The sequence below is a fragment of the Ranitomeya imitator genome, chromosome 5 (genome assembly GCF_032444005.1).
Source record: "Ranitomeya imitator isolate aRanImi1 chromosome 5, aRanImi1.pri, whole genome shotgun sequence".
Lineage (NCBI taxonomy): Eukaryota > Metazoa > Chordata > Amphibia > Anura > Dendrobatidae > Ranitomeya > Ranitomeya imitator.
The window spans coordinates 452,947,817-452,972,356 of NC_091286.1; positions in this window are offsets into that span (position 1 = coordinate 452,947,817).

Genomic DNA, 24,540 nt, shown 5'->3' on the forward strand with positions numbered 1-24,540 from the left:
TTCCACATGGAAGTGGAAATCCTGCTGGGCTAGAAACCAGTGGGTAACACAAGCATTTTTCCCTTTTTCATCTTGCAAAGTTTGGGACGAACCTCCTGTAGTACCCCACGATTCCCAGAAAGGCCTTAACTTGTTTTTATGAGAGGGGATTTGGACAGTTATGGATTGCATCCACTTTATCGATCTGGGGTTTGATTTCGCCTCTACCTTCTACATGTCCAAGGTATTTGGCCTCCTCTTTCCCCATGGCACATTTTTTGGATCTACAGAAAATCCCACCTTTCTGAGAGCTTCGAACACTGCCTGGACCCTTTCCAGATGAATTCTGCAATCCGACTGTAGATTACAATATCGTCCAGGTATGATATGATGTAATTCTTATAGGATCCAGTCATTGGCCCTCCTCCGGAAGGGCTGTGTGCCGTGTGTTGTGAATTCTGTTGTCAAGCTCCCTCCTGTGGTCGTGAATGGTACTTCGGCGAGTTCCGTCTATGGGCTCCCTCTGGTGGCTATGAGTGAAGCTGCGGCTTCTGAGGTTCCTTACACAGGTGACGTGGTTTATCCTTTGGTTGGCTGTTCTGTTTGACTCCTCTCAGATCGTTGCTCTAGGCCAGCTGTCAATGTTTTTGCATTCGTTCAGTTCGCTCCTGGATCTCTCTGGTGACCTGCCTTCTCCTGCAGAAGCTAAGTTCCTTACAGTCTTATTTTGTTCTCTGTTTTCTTGTCCAGCTGGTTTTCATGATTTTGTCTTGCTAGCTGGAAGCTCTGGGATGCAGAGTGGCCCCTCCGCACTGTGAGGTCTTTTTTGTGCACACTCTGCGTGGTCTTTGTAGGTTTTTGTGCCGATCACAAAGTTACCTTTCCTATCCTCTGTCTATTTAGTTAGTCTGGCCTCCCTTTGCTGAACCTGTTTCATTTCTGCGTTTGTGACTTTCATCTTTACTCACAGTCAATATATGTGGGGGGCTTCCTTTACCTTTGGGGAATTTCTCTGAGGCAAGGTAGGCTTTATTCTCCTTCTCTAGGGCTAGATAGCCCTTAGCCTGTGACGAGGCGCCTAGGTCTGGTCAGGAGCGCTCCACGGCTATTTCTAGTGTGTGTGATAGGATTAGGGCTTGCGGTCAGCAGAGTTCCCACATCCCAGAGTTCGTCCTGTATGTGGTTTAACTATCAGGTCATTCCGGGTGCTCCTAACCACCAGGTCATAACAGTACAGCTGGCCCGTAAGTATTAATGCATCTCAATAGAGGGATAAGAGAACTTCTGAGACCATTTTTTTTTCTTTGCACTGTGTTTTGTCTTTCTTATCCCCTAGACCTTTGGGTGGTTCAGGACACAGGTGTAGTTATGGACATTCAAGGTTTGTCCTCTTGTGTGGATCATCTCACTGCAAGAGTACAAAACATTCAAGATTTTGTGGTTCAGAATCCTATGTTAGAGCCTAGAATTCCTATTCTTGACTTATTTTCTGGGGATAGATCTAGGTTCTTGAATTTCAAAAATAATTGTAAACTGTTTCTAGCTTTGAAACCCCGCTCCTCTGGTGACCCCGCTCAACAAGTTAAAATCATTATTTCTTTGTTACGTGGTGACCCTCAAGACTGGGCATTTCCCCTTGCGCCAGGAGATCCGGCATTGCGTGATGTTGATGCGTTTTTTCTGGCAATTGGATTGCTTTATGATGAACCAAATTCAGTGGATCAGGCAGAGAAAATCTTGCTGGCTTTGTGTCAGGGTCAGGATGAAGCGGAGGTGTACTGTCAATAGTTTAGAAAGTGGTCTGTGCTTACTCAGTGGAATGAGTGTGCCCTGGCTGCAATTTTCAGAAAGGGTCTTTCTGAAGCCCTTAAGGATGTCATGGTGGGATTTCCCACACCTGCTGGTCTGAATGAGTCTATGTCTTTGGCCATTCAGATCGATTGGCGCATGCGTGAGCGCAAAGCTGTGCACCATCTGGCGGTGTTCCCTGAGCATAGGCCTGAGCCTATGCAGTGTGATAGGACTTTAACCAGAGCTGAACGGCAGGAACACAGATGTCGGAATGGGCTGTGTTTTTACTGTGGTGAATCCACTCATGCTATCTCCGATTGTCCTAAGCGCACTAAGCGGTTCGCTAGGTCTGCCACCATTGGTACGGTACAGTCTAAATTTCTTTTGTCCGTTACTCTGATTTGCTCTCTGTCATCCTTTTCTGTAATGGCATTTGTGGATTCAGGCGCTGCCCTGAATTTGATGGACTTGGAGTTTGCCAGGCGCTGTGGTTTTTTCTTGGAGCCCTTGCAGTATCCTATTCCATTGAGAGGAATTGATGCTACGCCTTTGGCCAAGAATAAGCCTCAGTACTGGACTCAATTGACCATGTGCATGGCTCCTGCACATCAGGAGGATATTCGCTTTTTGGTCTTGCATAATCTGCATGATGTGGTCGTTTTGGGGCTGCCATGGCTACAGGTCCATAATCCAGTGTTGGATTGGAAATCTATGTCGGTGTCCAGCTGGAGTTGTCAGGGGGTACATGGTGATGTTCCATTGCTGTCAATTTCGCCTTCCACTCCTTCTGAAGTCCCTGAGTTTTTATCAGATTACCAGGATGTATTTGAAGAGCCCAAATCCGGTGCCCTACCTCCTCATAGGGATTGCGACTGTGCTATTAATTTGATTCCTGGTAGTAAGTTTCCTAAGGGCCATCTGTTTAATTTATCTGTGCCAGAGCACGCCGCTATGCGGAGTTATATAAAGGAATCCTTGGAGAAGGGTCATATTCGTCCGTCGTCATCACCGTTGGGAGCAGGGTTCTTTTTTGTGGCCAAGAAGGATGGTTCTTTGAGACCTTGTATTGATTACCGCCTTCTTAATAAGATCACAGTCAAATTTCAGTATCCTTTGCCGCTGCTGTCTGATTTATTTGCTCGGATTAAGGGGGCTAGTTGGTTCACCAAGATAGATCTGCGTGGTGCGTATAATCTTGTGCGATTTTAACAGGGTGATGAATGGAAAACGGCATTTAATACGCCCGAGGGCCATTTTGAGTACCTGGTTTTGCCATTCGGGCTTTCTAATGCTCCATCTGTGTTTCAGTCCTTTATGCATGACATCTTCCGAGAGTACCTGGATAGATTCATGATTGTATATTTGGATGACATTTTGGTCTTTTCGGATGATTGGGAGTCTCATGTGAAGCAGGTCAGAATGGTGTTCCGGGTCCTTCGTGCAAATTCCTTGTTTGTGAAGGGGTCAAAGTGTCTCTTTGGAGTTCAGAAGGTTTCATTTTTGGGTTTCATTTTTTCCCCTTCTACTATCGAGATGGACCCTGTTAAAGTTCAGGCCATTTACGATTGGACTCAGCCGACATCTGTGAAGAGCTTGCAGAAGTTTCTGGGCTTTGCTAATTTTTATCGTCGCTTCATCGCTAATTTTTCCAGTATTGCTAAACCGTTGACTGATTTGACCAAGAAAGGTGCTGATGTGGTCAATTGGTCCTCTGCGGCTGTAGAGGCTTTTCAGGAGTTGAAGCGACGTTTTGCTTCTTCCCCTGTGTTGTGCCAGCCAGATGTTTCGCTCCCTTTTCAGGTTGAGGTTGATGCTTCTGAAATTGGAGCAGGGGCTGTGTTGTCGCAAAGAAGTTCTGATGGCTCTGTGATGAAACCCTGTGCCTTCTTTTCTAGAAAATTCTCGCCTGCTGAGCGCAATTATGATGTGGGCAATCGGGAGTTGTTGGCCATGAAGTGGGCATTCGAGGAGTGGCGACATTGGCTTGAAGGAGCTAAACATCGCGTGGTGGTCTTGACTGATCACAAGAATTTAACTTATCTCGAGTCTGCCAAACGGTTGAATCCTAGACAGGCTCGATGGTCGCTCTTTTTCTCCCGTTTTCATTTTGTGGTTTCATACCTTCCGGGATCTAAGAATGTGAAGGCTGACAAAAGTTACCTTTCCTATCCTCTGTCTATTTAGTTAGTCTGGCCTCCCTTTGCTGAACCTGTTTCATTTCTGCGTTTGTGACTTTCATCTTTACTCACAGTCAATATATGTGGGGGGCTTCCTTTACCTTTGGGGAATTTCTCTGAGGCAAGGTAGGCTTTAGTCTCCTTCTCTAGGGCTAGATAGCCCTTAGGCTGTGACGAGTCACCTAGGTCTGGTCAGGAGCGCTCCACGGCTATTTCTAGTTTGTGTGATAGGATTAGGGCTTGCGGTCAGCAGAGTTCCCACATCCCAGAGTTCGTCCTGTATGTGGTTTAACTATCAGGTCATTCCGGGTGCTCCTAACCACCAGGTCATAACAGCCATGTTGGTCAAAAGACTATGTGCCAAAGGAAGGTCAGGCTCAAATGGCAGGATAAATTAGAGATCAATACTAGTACCTGAATACGTCCGTCCCTCCAAGATACAGCGCACCCCGGCGCGTGTTTCGGACGCTAATTGTTGTGAATTCTGTGGCAGAGCTCCCTCCTGTGGTCACAAGTGGTACTTCGGCTGATTCTCTCTGGGAGCTTGCGTTTGTGGAGGAAACTGGTACTGCTGCTTCTGAGTTTCCTCCCTCAGGTGATCTGGTGAGGTCGTTAGGTGCTTCTCTACTTAACCCCACCTAATGCTTTGATTCATGCTTCCTGTCAATGTTCCAGTGTTGGACTTGCTTTTCCCTGGATCATTCCTGTGGCCTGCTGCTCTGCATAGCTAAGTGCTTCTTTGCTATTTGTTGCTATTTTTTCTGTCCAGCTTGTCTATTTGTTTTGCTGGAAGCTCTGGGACGCAAAGGGTGTACCTCCGTGCCGTTAGTTCGGTACGGAGGGTCTTTTTGCCCCTTTGCGTGGTTTTCTTTAGGGTTTTGTGTAGACCGCAAAGTTATCTTTCCTATCCTCGTTCTGTCTAGAATATCGGGCTTCACTTTGCTGAATCTATTTCATCCCTACGTTTGTCTTTTCATCTTACTCACAGTCATTATATGTGGAGGGCTGCCTTTTCCTTTGGGGTATTTCTCTGAGGCAAGGTAGGCTTATTTTTTCTATCTTCAGGCTAGTTAGTTTCTCAGGCTGTGCCGAGTTGCATAGGGAGCGTTAGGCGCAATCCACAGCTGCCTCTAGTTGTGTTTGGAGAGGATTAGGGATTGCGGTCTACAGAGTTCCCACGTCTCAGAGCTCGTTCTGTTATTTTGGGTTATTGTCAGATCACTGTATGTGCTCTGACCTCCATGTCCATTGTTATACTGAATTGCCTTTCATAACAGTACAGGAAGCCAGAAGTACTAATGATTCTCAATAGAGGGAAAAAAGAAGTTCTGAGACCATTTTGTTTTCTTGGCATTGTGTTTTGTCTTTATTTTCCCCTAGACATTTGGGTGGTTCAGGACACAGGTGTAGCGATGGACATTAGAAGTCTGTCTTCATTTGTGGATCAGCTCTCGGCAAGAGTACAAAAGATTCAAGACACTATTGATCAGAAATCTATGTTAGAACCAAGAATTCCTATTCCTGATTTGTTTTTTGGAGATAGAACTAAGTTTCTGAGTTTCAAAAATAATTGTAAGTTATTTCTGGCCTTGAAACCTCGCTCCTCTGGTGATCCAGTTCAACAGGTTTTGATTATTATTTCTTTTTTGCGCGGCGACCCTCGGGACTGGGCATTTTCTCTTGCGCCAGGAGATCCTGCATTAAGTAATATCAATGCGTTTTTCCTGGCGCTCGGATTGCTGTACGATGAGCCTAATTCAGTGGATCAGGCAGAAAAGAATTTGCTGGCTCTTTGTCAGGGTCAGGATGAGATAGAGGTATATTGCCAGAAATTTAGAAAATGGTCAGTGCTCACTCAATGGAATGAATCTGCGCTGGCAGCTATGTTCAGAAAGGGTCTCTCTGAAGCCCTTAAGGATGTCATGGTGGGATTTCCTATGCCTGCTGGTCTGAATGAGTCTATGTCTTTGGCTATTCAGATCGGTCGACGCTTGCGTGAGCGTAAATCTGTGCACCATTTGGCGGTATTACCTGAGCTTAAACCTGAGCCTATGCAGTGCGATAGGACTTTGACCAGAGTTGAACGGCAAGAACACAGACGTCTGAATGGGCTGTGTTTCTACTGTGGTGATTCCACTCATGCTATCTCTGATTGTCCTAAGCACACTAAGCGGTTCGCTAGGTCTGCCACCATTGCTACGGTACAGACAAAATTTCTTCTGTCCGTTACCTTGATCTGCTCTTTGTCATCATATTCTGTCATGGCGTTTGTGGATTCAGGCGCTGCTCTGAATTTGATGGACTTGGAATATGCTAAGCGTTGTGGGTTTTTCTTGGAGCCCTTGCAGTGTCCTATTCCATTGAGAGGAATTGATGCTACGCCTTTGGCCAAGAATAAGCCTCAATACTGGACCCAGCTGACCATGTGCATGGCTCCTGCACATCAGGAGGTTATTCGCTTTCTGGTGTTGCATAATCTGCATGATGTGGTCGTGTTGGGGTTGCCATGGCTACAAGCCCATAATCCAGTATTGGATTGGAAATCCATGTCGGTGTCCAGCTGGGGTTGTCAGGGGGTACATGGTGATGTTCCATTTTTGTCAATTTCGTCATCCACCCCTTCTGAAGTTCCAGAGTTCTTGTCTGATTACCGGGATGTATTTGATGAGCCCAAGTCCGATGCCCTACATCCGCATAGGGATTGTGATTGTGCTATCAATTTGATTCCTGGTGGTAAATTCCCAAAAGGTCGACTGTTTAATTTATCCGTGCCTGAGCACACCGCTATGCGCAGTTATGTGAAGGAATCCCTGGAGAAGGGGCATATTCCCCCGTCATCGTCGCCATTAGGAGCAGGGTTCTTTTTTGTAGCCAAAAAGGATGGTTCGCTGAGACCTTGTATAGATTATCGCCTTCTTAATAAGATTACTGTTAAATTTCAGTACCCCTTGCCTTTGTTGTCTGATTTGTTTGCTCGGATTAAGGGGGCCAGTTGGTTCACCAAGATTGATCTTCGTGGTGCGTATAATCTGGTGCGAATCAGGCGAGGCGATGAATGGAAAACTGCATTTAATACGCCCGAGGGTCATTTTGAGTATCTAGTGATGCCATTCGGACTTGCCAATGCTCCATCAGTGTTTCAGTCCTTTGTGCATGACATCCTCCGAGAGTACCTGGATAAATTCCTGATTGTGTACTTGGATGACATTTTGATCTTCTCGGATGATAGGGAGTCTCATGTGAAACAGGTCAGAATGGTTTTTCAGGTCCTGCGTGCTAATTCTTTGTTTGTGAAGGGATCAAAGTGTCTCTTTGGTGTGCAGAAGGTTTCATTTTTGGGGTTCATCTTTTCCCCTTCTACTATCGAGATGGATCCTGTTAAGGTCCAAGCCATCCATGATTGGACTCAGCCGACATCTCTGAAAAGTCTGCAAAAGTTCCTGGGCTTTGCTAATTTTTATCGTCGCTTCATCTGCAATTTTTCTAGTATTGCCAAACCATTGACCGATTTGACCAAGAAGGGTGCTGATTTGGTCAATTGGTCTTCTGCTGCTGTGGAAGCTTTTCAAGAGTTGAAGCGTCGTTTTTCTTCTGCCCCTGTGTTGTGTCAACCAGATGTTTCTCTTCCGTTCCAGGTCGAAGTTGATGCTTCTGAGATTGGAGCAGGGGCTGTTTTGTCGCAGAGAGGTTCTGATTGTTCAGTGATGAAACCATGCGCTTTTTTTTCCAGGAAGTTTTCACCTGCTGAGCGGAATTATGATGTGGGCAACCGAGAGTTGCTGGCCATGAAGTGGGCATTCGAGGAGTGGCGTCATTGGCTTGAAGGAGCTAAGCATCGCATGGTGGTATTGACTGATCATAAGAACCTGACTTATCTCGAGTCTGCTAAGCGTTTGAATCCTAGACAGGCTCGTTGGTCGCTGTTTTTCGCCTGTTTTGACTTTGTGATTTCGTACCTTCCGGGCTCTAAAAATGTGAAGGCGGATGCTCTGTCTAGGAGTTTTGTGCCCGACTCTCCGGGTTTATCTGAGCCAGCGGGTATCCTCAAGGAAGGAGTAATTGTGTCTGCCATCTCCCCTGATTTGCGGCGGGTGCTGCAAAAATTTCAGGCTAATAAACCTGATCGTTGTCCAGCGGAGAAACTGTTTGTCCCGGATAGGTGGACAAATAAAGTGATCTCTGAGGTTCATTGTTCGGTGTTGGCTGGTCATCCTGGAATCTTTGGTACCAGAGAGTTAGTGGCTAGATCCTTTTGGTGGCCATCTCTGTCGCGGGATGTGCGTTCTTTTGTGCAGTCCTGTGGGATTTGTGCTCGGGCTAAGCCCTGCTGTTCTCATGCCAGTGGGTTGCTTTTGCCCTTGCCGGTCCCGAAGAGACCTTGGACACATATCTCTATGGATTTTATTTCAGATCTTCCCGTCTCTCAAAGGATGTCAGTCATTTGGGTGGTCTGTGATCGCTTCTCTAAGATGGTCCATCTGGTACCCTTGTCCAAGTTGCCTTCCTCCTCTGATTTGGTGCCGTTGTTCTTCCAGCATGTGGTTCGTTTGCATGGCATTCCAGAGAATATCGTTTCTGACAGAGGTTCCCAGTTTGTTTCGAGGTTTTGGCGAGCGTTTTGTGGTAGGATGGGCATTGACTTGTCTTTTTCCTCGGCTTTTCATCCTCAGACTAATGGCCAGACCGAACGAACCAATCAGACCTTGGAAACATATCTGAGATGCTTTGTTTCTGCTGATCAGGATGACTGGGTGTCCTTTTTGCCTTTGGCTGAGTTCGCCCTTAATAATCGGGCCAGCTCGGCTACCTTGGTTTCGCCATTTTTCTGCAATTCTGGGTTCCATCCTCGTTTCTCTTCAGGACAGGTTGAGTCTTCGGACTGTCCTGGTGTGGATACTGTGGTGGACAGGTTGCAGCAGATTTGGACTCATGTAGTGGACAATTTGACCTTGTCCCAGGAGAAGGCTCAACGTTTCGCTAATCGCAGACGCCGTGTGGGTCCCCGACTTCGTATTGGGGATCTGGTTTGGTTATCTTCTCGTCATATTCCTATGAAGGTTTCCTCTCCGAAGTTTAAACCTCGTTTCATTGGTCCTTATAGGATTTCTGAGGTTATTATTCCTGTGTCTTTTCGTCTGACCCTCCCAGATTCTTTTTTCATACATAACGTCTTCCATAGGTCATTGTTGCGGAGATACGTGGCACCTATGGTTCCATCTGTTGACCCTCCTGCCCCGGTTTTGGTGGAGGGGGAATTGGAGTATATTGTGGAGAAGATTTTGGATTCTCGTGTTTCAAGACGGAAACTCCAGTATCTGGTTAAATGGAAGGGTTATGCTCAGGAGGATAATTCCTGGGTTTTTGCCTCTGATGTCCATGCTCCCGATCTTGTTCGTGCCTTTCATGTGGCTCATCCTGGTCGGCCTGGGGGCTCTGGTGAGGGTTCGGTGACCCCTCCTCAAGGGGGGGGTACTGTTGTGAATTCTGTGGCAGAGCTCCCTCCTGTGGTCACAAGTGGTACTTCGGCTGATTCTCTCTGGGAGCTTCCGTTTGTGGAGGAAACTGGTACTGCTGCTTCTGAGTTTCCTCCCTCAGGTGATCTGGTGAGGTCGTTAGGTGCTTCTCTACTTAACCCCACCTAATGCTTTGATTCATGCTTCCTGTCAATGTTCCAGTGTTGGACTTGCTTTTCCCTGGATCATTCCTGTGGCCTGCTGCTCTGCATAGCTAAGTGCTTCTTTGCTATTTAGTAACATAACATAGTAACATAGTTTGTAAGGCCGAAAAAAGACATTTGTCCATCCAGTTCAGCCTATATTCCATCATAATAAATACCCAGATCTACGTCCTTCTACAGAACCTAATAATTGTATGATACAATATTGTTCTGCTCCAGGAAGACATCCAGGCCTCTCTTGAACCCCTCGACTGAGTTCGCCATCACCACCTCCTCAGGCAAGCAATTCCAGATTCTCACTGCCCTAACAGTAAAGAATCCTCTTCTATGTTGGTGGAAAAACCTTCTCTCCTCCAGACGCAAAGAATGCCCCCTTGTGCCCGTCACCTTCCTTGGTATAAACAGATCCTCAGCGAGATATTTGTATTGTCCCCTTATATACTTATACATGGTTATTAGATCGCCCCTCAGTCGTCTTTTTTCTAGACTAAATAATCCTAATTTCGCTAATCTATCTGGGTATTGTAGTTCTCCCATCCCCTTTATTAATTTTGTTGCCCTCCTTTGTACTCTCTCTAGTTCCATTATATCCTTCCTGAGCACTGGTGCCCAAAACTGGACACAGTACTCCATGTGCGGTCTAACTAGGGATTTGTACAGAGGCAGTATAATGCTCTCATCATGTGTATCCAGACCTCTTTTAATGCACCCCATGATCCTGTTTGCCTTGGCAGCTGCTGCCTGGCACTGGCTGCTCCAGGTAAGTTTATCATTAACTAGGATCCCCAAGTCCTTCTCCCTGTCAGATTTACCCAGTGGTTTCCCGTTCAGTGTGTAATGGTGATATTGATTCCCTCTTCCCATGTGTATAACCTTACATTTATCATTGTTAAACCTCATCTGCCACCTTTCAGCCCAAGTTTCCAACTTATCCAGATCCATCTGTAGCAGAATACTATCTTCTCTTGTATTAACTGCTTTACATAGTTTTGTATCATCTGCAAATATCGATATTTTACTGTGTAAACCTTCTACCAGATCATTAATGAATATGTTGAAGAGAACAGGTCCCAATACTGACCCCTGCGGTACCCCACTGGTCACAGCGACCCAGTTAGAGACTATACCATTTATAACCACCCTCTGCTTTCTATCACTAAGCCAGTTACTAACCCATTTACACACATTTTCCCCCAGACCAAGCATTCTCATTTTGTGTACCAACCTCTTGTGCGGCACGGTATCAAACGCTTTGGAAAAATCGAGATATACCACGTCCAATGACTCACCGTGGTCCAGTCTATAGCTTACCTCTTCATAAAAACTGATTAGATTGGTTTGACAGGAGCGATTTCTCATAAACCCATGCTGATATGGAGTTAAACAGTTATTCTCATTGAGATAATCCAGAATAACATCCCTCAGAAACCCTTCAAATATTTTACCAACAATAGAGGTTAGACTTACTGGCCTATAATTTCCAGGTTCACTTTTAGAGCCCTTTTTGAATATTGGCACCACATTTGCTATGCGCCAGTCCTGCGGAACAGACCCTGTCGCTATAGAGTCACTAAAAATAAGAAATAATGGTTTATCTATTACATTACTTAGTTCTCTTAGTACTCGTGGGTGTATGCCATCCGGACCCGGAGATTTATCTATTTTAATCTTATTTAGCCGGTTTCGCACCTCTTCTTGGGTTAGATTGGTGACCCTTAATATAGGGTTTTCATTGTTTCTTGGGATTTCACCTAGCATTTCATTTTCCACCGTGAATACCGTGGAGAAGAAGGTGTTTAATATGTTAGCTTTTTCCTCGTCATCTACAACCATTCTTTCCTCACTATTTTTTAAGGGGCCTACATTTTCAGTTTTTATTCTTTTACTATTGATATAGTTGAAGAACAGTTTGGGATTAGTTTTACTCTCCTTAGCAATGTGCTTCTCTGTTTCCTTTTTGGCAGCTTTAATTAGTTTTTTAGATAAAGTATTTTTCTCCCTATAGTTTTTTAGAGCTTCAATGGTGCCATCCTGCTTTAGTAGTGCAAATGCTTTCTTTTTACTGTTAATTGCCTGTCTTACTTCTTTGTTTAGCCACATTGGGTTTTTCCTATTTCTAGTCCTTTTATTCCCACAAGGTATAAACCGCTTACACTGCCTATTTAGGATGTTCTTAAACATTTCCCATTTATTATCTGTATTCTCATTTCTGAGGATATTGTCCCAGTCTACCAGATTAAGGGCATCTCTAAGCTGTTCAAACTTTGCCTTCCTAAAGTTCAATGTTTTTGTGACTCCTTGACAAGTCCCCCTAGTGAAAGACAGGTGAAACTGCACAATATTGTGGTCGCTATTTCCTAAATGCCCAACCACCTGCAGATTTGTTATTCTGTCAGGTCTATTAGATAGTATTAGGTCTAAAAGTGCTGCTCCTCTGGTTGGACTCTGCACCAATTGTGAAAGATAATTTTTCTTGGTTATTAGCAGAAACCTGTTGCCTTTATGGGTTTCACAGGTTTCTGTTTCCCAGTTAATATCCGGGTAGTTAAAGTCCCCCATAACCAGGACCTCATTATGGGTTGCAGCTTCATCTATCTGCTTTAGAAGTAGACTTTCCATGCTTTCTGTTATATTTGGGGGTTTGTAACAGACCCCAATGAGAATTTTGTTACCATTTTTCCCTCCATGAATTTCAACCCATATGGACTCGACATCCTCATTCCCTTCGCTAATATCCTCCCTTAAAGTGGACTTTAGACAAGACTTTACATAGAGACAAACCCCTCCTCCTCTCTGATTTTTACGATCCTTTCTAAACAGACTGTAACCCTGTAAGTTAACTGCCCAGTCATAGCTTTCATCTAACCATGTCTCGGTTATTCCCACTATGTCAAAGTTACCTGTAGATATTTCTGCTTCTAGTTCTTCCATCTTGTTTGTCAGGCTTCTGGCGTTTGCGAGCATGCAGTTTAGAGGATTTTGTTTTGTTCCAATCTCCTCACTGTGGATTGTTTTAGAAATGTTCTTACCTCCCTTCTGAGTATGTTTTCCTGGGTCGTCTTTGTTCGAGTCTAATGTTTTTCTTCCCGTCCCCTCTTCTTCTAGTTTAACGCCCTCCTGATGAGTGTAGCGAGTCTTCTGGCGAATGTGTGTTTCCCAGGTTTGTTGAGGTGTAGTCCGTCTCTGGCGAGGAGTCCATCATACCAGTAATTCACACCGTGGTCCAGGAATCCAAATCCTTGTTGTCTGCACCATCGTCTTAGCCAGTTGTTTGCATCAAGGATCCTGTTCCATCTCCTGGTGCCTGTTCCATCTCCTGGATCCTCATTTGTTGCTATTTTTTCTGTCCAGCTTGTCTATTTGTTTTGCTGGAAGCTCTGGGACGCAAAGGGTGTACCTCCGTGCCGTTAGTTCGGTACGGAGGGTCTTTTTGCCCCTTTGCGTGGTTTTCTTTAGGGTTTTGTGTAGACCGCAAAGTTATCTTTCCTATCCTCGTTCTGTCTAGAATATCGGGCCTCACTTTGCTGAATCTATTTCATCCCTACGTTTGTCTTTTCATCTTACTCACAGTCATTATATGTGGGGGGCTGCCTTTTCCTTTGGGGTATTTCTCTGAGGCAAGGTAGGCTTATTTTTTCTATCTTCAGGCTAGTTAGTTTCTCAGGCTGTGCCGAGTTGCATAGTGAGCGTTAGGCGCAATCCACAGCTGCCTCTAGTTGTGTTTGGAGAGGATTAGGGATTGCGGTCTACAGAGTTCCCATGTCTCAGAGCTCGTTCTGTTATTTTGGGTTATTGTCAGATCACTGTATGTGCTCTGACCTCCATGTCCATTGTTATACTGAATTGCCTTTCATAACAGCTAATCCTTCGGCACACAGCCCTTTGTTTGACAGCGCATATAGCTCTGCAGCGTTGTCCTTTTTTCATCCAGGCATATCCCACCACCTTATATATTTTTATGCTTCATACCTCCCATTAATTATTATATTACTTTTCTCCCTCACCTCACATCATTAAGTTTTTATTTTTTTTTATTTTTTTCTTGTATTTTTTCTTTTTCTCATGTTATTACACATTATTTGGTTTTTGTGAGTTTTTTCACCCTCACATTATACACTATTGTAACGCACAGCGCAGGCCCTATTTAACAGTATTTTTATCTCAATCTGAAAAAATGGGGTGACAGGTTCCCTTTAAGCATACTCTTTAAGGTTTTATTGACCCTTTCTACAAGGCCCTCTGTCTGGGGATGGTAAAGTAATGTCTTCAATTGTGCAATTTGCAATTCCTTACACAGTTTCCTCATCTCCTTATTCATAGGGTGTTCCATGGTTGGTCGGGATCTCCCTTGGTATTCCTGCCAGGGCAAAGATGTGTACCAACTCACGGGCTTTACTTTTCGTGGAGGAGTTTCTCAGGGGAACCACTTCTGGGTAACACATAACATAATTAAGGACAACCAATATATATTAATGACCCATGAACAGACTTAACAAAGGAGCCTATTTCAAGAAAAAAAGGAAGCAATTGTGCCCTGATAAGGATGTATAAATATTAAAATGTTATTGAAACCCAAATCTGTCACAAAAACCATCAATAAAATAAATCTTACCTTATATTGAACAAGGGGTTTGTTTTTCCCACTATACTCAATTATTTCTTGGGATATTCAACTTGTTCAGAAGTGCGTATCATAGTAGACCAGTTGTTTTTGGTTACTTAACAAGGGGCCAACCAGGTCCGTGGCTATTTTCTCAAACTGCACTTCTATGATGGGTATCAGCATGGGGGGATTTCGAAAGTTGGAGGTTGGAGTGGTTAACTGACAGGTGGGACAGGACTTGCAATAACTTTGGATTTCCCGGTGACATCCGGACCAATAGAACCTCCGCATGACCCATTCTTGGGCTTTGTCGACACCCAGATGGCCACCCAAGACAGGGGAATGGGCCATGTCCAACACCCTCAGTCTTTAGGGTTCTGGTACCAAGAATTGCACCACTATTTCCTTTCTGACCTTACTAACCTGGGGCAGTACATACCCACTCATCATAAAATAAGGAAATCTGGTGTCAGCCTACAGCTCCTGAGATATGTAGTTTATAATGGTTATATTATTGAACACTTCATTTAGAGTTAGGTTCCTATGTTGGACGGACCCAAAATTCTCTCTTGTCATCCCTATTTCAGAAATGTCAGCCTCAGAAGATACTACCTCCTCATCTCTCACCAATACACAGAAGGGAAACCCGTCAGTCTATGGGTGTGGTGAGACTTCTTAAGGGGCAACACATCTCCAGGTCTCTTCCCCTCCCCCACAAGTCCAAAAACAACACAAAGTCATAGCCTATAATAGTTTGGTGCAATAAATCCTGGACCTTGCCTCATGGGTCTCAGCACCTTGCGCCATCACAATGACCACCTTATAGTCTTTAGCATCCCCGTGAATGCAGTGGACACCCATATTCATCCCAGGGATCAGTTGCAGAAGAAGTATGGCCATCACAAGGTTCACCAAACTCCCCAAGTCTAGTAGTCCAGTCATTTTCAGACCATTCACTTTTATGGGACAAACTTGGGGCCCTTCATTAGGTAGACAGTCCACACTGTAGGCCAGATATGTGTAGTATAAATACCAGCATCCAATGTTACAGACCATTTGCTCGATGGTCAGAGGACAATAGGTGGCTACAAGACCTTGGCTGTGATATTTACAGCAAATTACATAACCCAATGAGACCTTCGGCCTGACCTTCGCCACCCTCTTGGACTTTGGCCACCCCACCCCCTATTGAGCATTTCCCCCCTGATGGGACCCCTAGTATGGGGTGGGTTGCTTCCTCAAGGACCCCTAGACCCCCTGATACCTTTTCGCCGGTCCGACCAAGTCATCGGCATTCTGAAGATCTCCCTGGGCAACTCAAGTTTGAATCTTCCTCGTAAGGGAGTACACGAACAGATCTGAGTGCAGAATCGCTTGCTTGAGTTAGAGTACAGCTTCCAAGCCCTTTAGCAAATTCACACGATCCTGTACATCCACACACTAATACAGGTCCTTCTCAAAAAATTAGCATATAGTGTTAAATTTCATTATTTACCATAATGTAATGATTACAATTAAACTTTCATATATTATAGATTCATTATCCACCAACTGAAATTTGTCAGGTCTTTTATTGTTTTAATACTGATGATTTTGGCATACAACTCCTGATTACCCAAAAAACCTGTCTCAATAAATTAGCATATCAAGAAAAGGTTCTTTAAACAACCTATTACCCTAATCTTCTGAATCAACTAATTAACTCTAAACACATGCAAAAGATACCTGAGGCTTTTATAAACTCCCTGCCTGGTTCATTACTCAAAACCCCCATCATGGGTAAGACTAGCGACCTGACAGATGTCAAGAAGGCCATCATTGACACCCTCAAGCAAGAGGGTAAGACCCAGAAAGAAATTTCTCAACAAATAGGCTGTTCCCAGAGTGCTGTATCAAGGCACCTCAATGGTAAGTCTGTTGGAAGGAAACAATGTGGCAGAAAACGCTGTACAACGAGAAGAGGAGACCGGACCCTGAGGAAGATTGTGGAGAAGGACCGATTCCAGACCTTGGGGAACCTGAGGAAGCAGTGGACTGAGTCTGGTGTGGAAACATCCAGAGCCACCGTGCACAGGCGTGTGCAGGAAATGGGCTACAGGTGACGCATTCCCCAGGTAAAGCCACTTTTGAACCATAAACAGCGGCAGAGGCGCCTGACCTGGGCTACAGAGAAGCAGCACTGGACTGTTGCTAAGTGGTCCCAAGTACTTTTTTCTGATGAAAGCAAATTTTGCATGTCATTCGGAAATCAAGGTGCCAGAGTCTGGAGGAAGACTGGGGAGAAGGAAATGCCAAAATGCCTGAAGTCCAGTGTCAAGTACCCACAGTCAGTGATGGTGTGGGGTGCCATGTCAGCTGCTGGTGTTGGTCCACTGTGTTTCATCAAGGGCAGGGTCAATGCAGCTAGCTATCAGGAGATTTTGGAGCACTTCATGCTTCCATCGGCTGAAATGCTTTATGGAGATGAAGATTTCATTTTTCAGCACGACCTGGCACCTGCTCACAGTGCCAAAACCACTGGTAAATGGTTTACTGACCATGGTATTACTGTGCTCAATTGGCCTGCCAACTCTCCTGACCTGAACCCCATAGAGAATCTGTGGGATATTGTGAAGAGAAAGTTGAGAGACGCAAGACCCAACACTCTGGATGAGCTTAAGGCCGCTATTGAAGCATCCTGGGCCTCCATAACATCTCAGCAGTGTCACAGGCTGATTGCCTCCATGCCACGCCGCATTGAAGCAGTCATTTCTGCCAAAGGATTCCCGACCAAGTATTGAGTGCATAACTGAACATTATTATTTGTTGGTTTTTTTGTTTGTTATTAAAAAACACTTTTATTTGATTGGATGGGTGAAATATGCTAATTTATTGAGACAGGTTTTTTGGGTTATCAGGAGTTGTATGCCAAAATCATCAGTATTAAAACAATAAAAGACCTGACAAATTTCAGTTGGTGGATAATGAATCTATAATATATGAAAGTTTAATTGTAATCATTACATTATGGTAAATAATGAAATTTAACACTATATGCTAATTTTTTGAGAAGGATCTGTATTTGTGAGACAAACAGACTTCATTTTACAATGTGAACCACACCTGGGGGTGGAGACATAGTGAGCAGCCATCTCTCCCAATTCTTCAGCTGCTCTCAATCAACCTTTCATGGCCAATTAACCCATCATAGTACTATGTACTCCAGGTTTATATCACAGAGGACACGCACTTCTGTGATGCATATCTCAAATCCACTATGTGCCCGACAGTCATCTTACAATATACATATATTGTAATTGTTGTGAGTCATTTACCTGTCACCTATTTAAATAGATCTTTTTTAACCCAATATTGTATTCCATGAAAAGTAGATTTTTCAGCTTTTTGTAATTCTATGACATCAATGCAGAGAAAATATTGAAATATATTGCCTACAACTACATAACATACTTGCTAAGATTTCAGGAAGCAAGAGCTCCTTATACTGATATAGAGCTTAATGATTATTTCTATGGTACAATATATTTAAAATGTACTATTTTACTACGGCAAAATGTTTACTAAAATGTTCTTAAATCATTTTAGACTTCAAGACTAATTTTTTGTGATGAGTTAAAGTTGAACTTTGCAACACATATTAGTGGATGATCACAGGTAGTATTATCACATTCACGGGCTTGATGAGATTCATTCCTTTAATTAAAATAATGAAGGCGAGGAACAGAGTAATAAAACAATGTATTTGATTACACCTAAGCATTTATAAGCATTCAATTCATTTTGTGCTAAACTGATTTACACTAGTTCCTTTCTTGGAACTCAGTGATCCATTACTGGGTCCTAGCTGCCATCTTCTTTATATGAATATGCACCTTTTGCTCTTGTTCGTGGGGGAAAACAATGGACCAATTACAGTAGTTTCAGGTGGGTGCAATAACAGAGAGAAGCAGTAGGCACCAGGAAACAAACCATACCCAGCTTAGTTGGTAAAACAGTCTAATTTCTTTAAAATGACCACACAGGAAAAACAATACATCAATATATCACATGGGCACTCCGTGATAAGAATTATTTTCTGAGGGAGAGGCTCAGTTTTTGGTCCAGAAACAGGAAATAGTCTTTTATCTTGCAATGATGCTGTTGGTTCTCTCTTTTGTACTCCATATAGGTATATTTAAGCTGCTGTCGCCTCACTGACCCTGCCAGAACATGAGCTGATAAAAAGTATAGGCTTCTACGCAGACTATCCACAAATCCCAGTCCAAGGTCTTTTTCTTTTTCCATGTTTTGTGGCTTCTCACCCCATCCTCAGGTCTCTCACTTCACACTCTATGGCCTCTTCTATCACTATACTTTATACTACCGTATGAAAGAAATAACCCACAGCAACCAATAGAGATATAAAGACGCCAACAACAACCAGACACCAATTTATTAATAACCACTAGCAAAATAGAACATTACAGTATTAAACACTGGGAATTTAGTTTAGCAAAACCAAACATGTTTTTGCACAAATCAGCTTGGATTATCTCCCAGGAGTTGTCTTCCATTCCTTGCACATTTATGAACTTTGTCTAATATTACTAAGCAGTGGTTTGGATATGTTTGTAAAACAGCAGGAAATTATCTAGGTTAACCCCTTAAGGTACCGTCACACTAGACGATATCGCTAGCGATCCGTGACGTTGCAGCGTCCTCACTAGCGATATCGTCCAGTGTGACAGGCAGCAGCGATCAGGCCCCTGCTGTGCTGTCGCTGGTCGGGGAAGAAAGTCCAGAACTTTATTTCGTCGCTGGACTCCCCGCAGACATCGCTGAATCGGCGTGTGTGACACCGATTCAGCGATGTCTTCACTGGTAACCAGGGTAAACATCGGGTAACTAAGCGCAGGGCCGCGCTTAGTAACCCGATGTTTACCCTGGTTACCATCCTAAAAGTAAAAAAAACAAACAGTACATACTTACCTACAGCCGTCTGTCCTCCAGCGCTGTGCTCTGCTCTCCTCCTGTACTGGCTGTGAGCGTCGGTCAGCCGGAAAGCAGAGCGGTGACGTCACCGCTCTGCTTTCCGGCCGCTGTGCTCACACAGACAGTACAGGAGGAGTGCAGAGCACAGCGCTGGAGGACAAACGGCTGTAGGTAAGTATGTACTGTTTGTTTTTTTTTACTTTTAGGATGGTAACCAGGGTAAACATTGGGTTACTAAGCGCGGCCCTGCGCTTAGTTACCCGATGTTTACCCTGGTTACCGGCATCGTTGGTCGCTGGAGAGCGGTCTGTGTGACAGCTCTCCAGCGACCAAACAGCGACGCTGCAGCGATCCGGATCGTTGTCGGTATCGCTGCAGCGTCGCTAAGTGTGACGGTACCTTTAGTGACTGAGACAATTTTGACCTTCATGACCAAGCCAAATTTTACAATTCTGACCAGTGTCACTTTATATGGTAATAAGTCTGGAACGCTTCAACGGATCCCACTGATTCTGAGACTGTTTTTCGTGACATATTATATTTCACGATAGTGTAAAAATTTATTTGATATGACACGCGTTTATTTATAAAAAAAAATAAATTTCAAACATTTTATTTTTTGTGCCCTTAAGGCTGGTGTCACACTTGTGAGTGTAATGTGAGAAACTCGTGCGAGTCTCTTGCATCAATTACTGGCACTGCCGGCGGCGGTTCAGACCAGAGTGTTCGGATTCATAGAAATACATGCAGCCGCACACTCTGGTCCCGAGTGCCGGCGGCAGTGCCAGGTATTGATGCGACAGACTTGCGTGAGTTTCTCTCATTAAAATAGAGTGCTCTCAGTGTGAGAGATAAAATAGGAATCTTGTGTGATACCTTTTAATAGCTAACAAAATATAGTGAATGATGTTACAAAGCAAGCTTTCAAGACGGCTTGCGTCTCTTCATACCAGCCTGATGAAGAGACGCAAGCTTTCTCGAAAGCTTGCTTTGTAACATCATTCACTATATTTTGTTAGCCATTAAAAGGTATCACACCCACAAGATTCCTATTTTGTCTCTCAGACTGAGATATTTTTTTCTACTGGCTAACACGGTACCAAACCACTTTTTTTTGTTTCTCTCATTACACTCGCAAGTGTGACACCGGCCTAAATCAGAGTTATGTGACTTTGCTTTGTTTGGGTGCACATCAGGACTCGGAAAGGAAGGAGCACAGTTTGACTATTTGAACGCAAAATTGTTTGGAATTGAGAGCGGACGCTATGTCCTGATTATTATTTATTGATATAGCACCATTAATTCCATGGTGCTGTACATGAGAAAAGGGGTTACTTACAGGGTTATAGATATCGTTAACAGTAAACAAATTTACAATGACTGACTGGTATGGGGGGGAGAGGACCCTGTCCTTGCGGACTTACATTCTTTGGGATAATGGGGAAGAGACAGGAGGTCGGGGTGCTGCAGCACTGGTTGTGGTGAGGCGGCAGCTCTGGTGGTGGTGAGGCGGCAGCTTGGGTGGTTGGTGAGGCGGCAGCTCGGGTGGTTGGTGAGGCGGCAGCTCTGGCGGTGGTGAGGCAGTAGCTCGGGTGGTTGGTGAGGCGGCAGTTTAGGTGGTTGGTGAGGCGGCAGAATGGTTATTGCAAGCTGTAGGCTTACCTGAAGAGAAGGGTTTTCAGGTTCCGTCTGAAGGAACGAGGGTGGTGGATTATCGGACGTGTTGAGGCGTGGAATTCCAGAGGATGGGGGATATTCTGGAGAAATCTTGGAGGCGGTTGTGTGAGGAGAATAGGAGGTCTTGGGAAGATCGAAGATTACGTAAGGGAAGATAGTGGGAGATTAGTTCAGTGATATAGGGAGGGGACAGGTTGTGGATGGCTTTGTAGATCAGTGTTAGTAGTTTGGATTCGTTGGGGAATTGGGAGCTAGTGGAGGGATTTGCAGAGGGGAGAAGCAGGGGAGTAGTGAGGAGAGAGGTGGATTAGCCAAGCAGCAGAGTTGAGGACAGACTGGAGTGGTGCAAGGGAGTTAGCGGGGATGCCACAGAGGAGGGTGTTGCAGTAATCGAGGCGGGAGATGATGAGAGCATGCACAATATTTTTGAGTTGGAGGCGACAGGAGGTGGCAAGAATTTGGACGTGCAGTTTGAAGGACAGGGCAGAGTCGAGAGTTATCCTGAGGCAGTGGATTTCAGGTGCGGGAGAGAGCGTGATGCCGTTTACCATAATAGATAGATCAGGTAGGGGGATACGCGAGATGGGGGAAAGATGATGAGTTCGGTTTAGTCTACATTGAGTTTTAGGAAGTGAGAGTTGAAGAAGGAGGATATGGCTGACAGACACTCCTGGATTCTAGACACTAGCGATATCGTCCAGTGTGACAGGCAGCAGCGATCAGGCCCCTGCTGTGCTGTCGCTGGTCGGGGAAGAAAGTCCAGAACTTTATTTCGTCGCTGGACTCCCCGCAGACATCGCTGAATCGGCGTGTGTGACACCGATTCAGCGATGTCTTCACTGGTAACCAGGGTAAACATCGGGTAACTAAGCGCAGGGCCGCGCTTAGTAACCCGATGTTTACCCTGGTTACCATCCTAAAAGTAAAAAAAACAAACAGTACATACTTACCTACAGCCGTCTGTCCTCCAGCGCTGTGCTCTGCTCTCCTCCTGTACTGGCTGTGAGCGTCGGTCAGCCGGAAAGCAGAGCGGTGACGTCACCGCTCTGCTTTCCGGCCGCTGTGCTCACACAGACAGTACAGGAGGAGTGCAGAGCACAGCGCTGGAGGACAAACGGCTGTAGGTAAGTATGTACTGTTTGTTTTTTTTTACTTTTAGGATGGTAACCAGGGTAAACATTGGGTTACTAAGCGCGGCCCTGCGCTTAGTTACCCGATGTTTACCCTGGTTACCGGCATCGTTGGTCGCTGGAGAGCGGTCTGTGTGACAGCTCTCCAGCGACCAAACAGCGACGCTGCAGCGATCCGGATCGTTGTCGGTATCGCTGCAGCGTCGCTAAGTGTGACGGTACCTTTAGTGACTGAGACAATTTTGACCTTCATGACCAAGCCAAATTTTACAATTCTGACCAGTGTCACTTTATATGGTAATAAGTCTGGAACGCTTCAACGGATCCCACTGATTCTGAGACTGTTTTTCGTGACATATTATATTTCACGATAGTGTAAAAATTTATTTGATATGACACGCGTTTATTTATAAAAAAAACTAAATTTCAAACATTTTATTTTTTGTGCCCTTAAGGCTGGTGTCACACTTGTGAGTGTAATGTGAGAAACTCGTGCGAGTCTCTTGCATCAATTACTGGCACTGCCGGCGGCGGTTCAGACCAGAGTGTTCGGATTCATAGAAATACATGCAGCCGCACACTCTGGTCCCGAGTGCCGGCGGCAGTGCCAGGTATTGATGCGACAGACTTGCGTGAGTTTCTCTCATTAAAATAGAGTGCTCTCAGTGTGAGAGATAAAATAGGAATCTTGTGTGATACCTTTTAATAGCTAACAAAATATAGTGAATGATGTTACAAAGCAAGCTTTCAAGACGGCTTGCGTCTCTTCATACCAGCCTGATGAAGAGACGCAAGCTTTCTCGAAAGCTTGCTTTGTAACATCATTCACTATATTTTGTTAGCCATTAAAAGGTATCACACCCACAAGATTCCTATTTTGTCTCTCAGACTGAGATATTTTTTTCTACTGGCTAACACGGTACCAAACCACTTTTTTTTGTTTCTCTCATTACACTCGCAAGTGTGACACCGGCCTAAATCAGAGTTATGTGACTTTGCTTTGTTTGGGTGCACATCAGGACTCGGAAAGGAAGGAGCACAGTTTGACTATTTGAACGCAAAATTGTTTGGAATTGAGAGCGGACGCTATGTCCTGATTATTATTTATTGATATAGCACCATTAATTCCATGGTGCTGTACATGAGAAAAGGGGTTACTTACAGGGTTATAGATATCGTTAACAGTAAACAAATTTACAATGACTGACTGGTATGGGGGGGAGAGGACCCTGTCCTTGCGGACTTACATTCTTTGGGATAATGGGGAAGAGACAGGAGGTCGGGGTGCTGCAGCACTGGTTGTGGTGAGGCGGCAGCTCTGGTGGTGGTGAGGCGGCAGCTTGGGTGGTTGGTGAGGCGGCAGCTCGGGTGGTTGGTGAGGCGGCAGCTCTGGCGGTGGTGAGGCAGTAGCTCGGGTGGTTGGTGAGGCGGCAGTTTAGGTGGTTGGTGAGGCGGCAGAATGGTTATTGCAAGCTGTAGGCTTACCTGAAGAGAAGGGTTTTCAGGTTCCGTCTGAAGGAACGAGGGTGGTGGATTATCGGACGTGTTGAGGCGTGGAATTCCAGAGGATGGGGGATATTCTGGAGAAATCTTGGAGGCGGTTGTGTGAGGAGAATAGGAGGTCTTGGGAAGATCGAAGATTACGTAAGGGAAGATAGTGGGAGATTAGTTCAGTGATATAGGGAGGGGACAGGTTGTGGATGGCTTTGTAGATCAGTGTTAGTAGTTTGGATTCGTTGGGGAATTGGGAGCTAGTGGAGGGATTTGCAGAGGGGAGAAGCAGGGGAGTAGTGAGGAGAGAGGTGGATTAGCCAAGCAGCAGAGTTGAGGACAGACTGGAGTGGTGCAAGGGAGTTAGCGGGGATGCCACAGAGGAGGGTGTTGCAGTAATCGAGGCGGGAGATGATGAGAGCATGCACAATATTTTTGAGTTGGAGGCGACAGGAGGTGGCAAGAATTTGGACGTGCAGTTTGAAGGACAGGGCAGAGTCGAGAGTTATCCTGAGGCAGTGGATTTCAGGTGCGGGAGAGAGCGTGATGCCGTTTACCATAATAGATAGATCAGGTAGGGGGATACGCGAGATGGGGGAAAGATGATGAGTTCGGTTTAGTCTACATTGAGTTTTAGGAAGTGAGAGTTGAAGAAGGAGGATATGGCTGACAGACACTCCTGGATTCTAGACAGCAGAGAGGCGACATCTGAGCCAGAGAGGTAGATCTAAGTGTCGTTTGCATATAGATGGTACTGGAAGCCATGGGACTTTATGAGATGTCCTAGGCCAAGGGTATAGATGGAAAAGAGTAGGGGCCCTAAGACAGAGCCTTGAGGGACTCCAACAGAGAGAGGGTGGGATGAGGAGGTAGTGTAGGAGTGGGAAACGCTAAATGTACGGTCGGAAAGGTATGAGGCAATCCAGGACAGGGCAAGGCCTTTCATGCTGAAACACGAAAGAATCTGTAGCAGTAGGCAGTGGTCAACTGTGTCGAAAGTAGAGGACAGGTCGAGAAGGAGGAGGATGGAGAACTGTCTGTTAG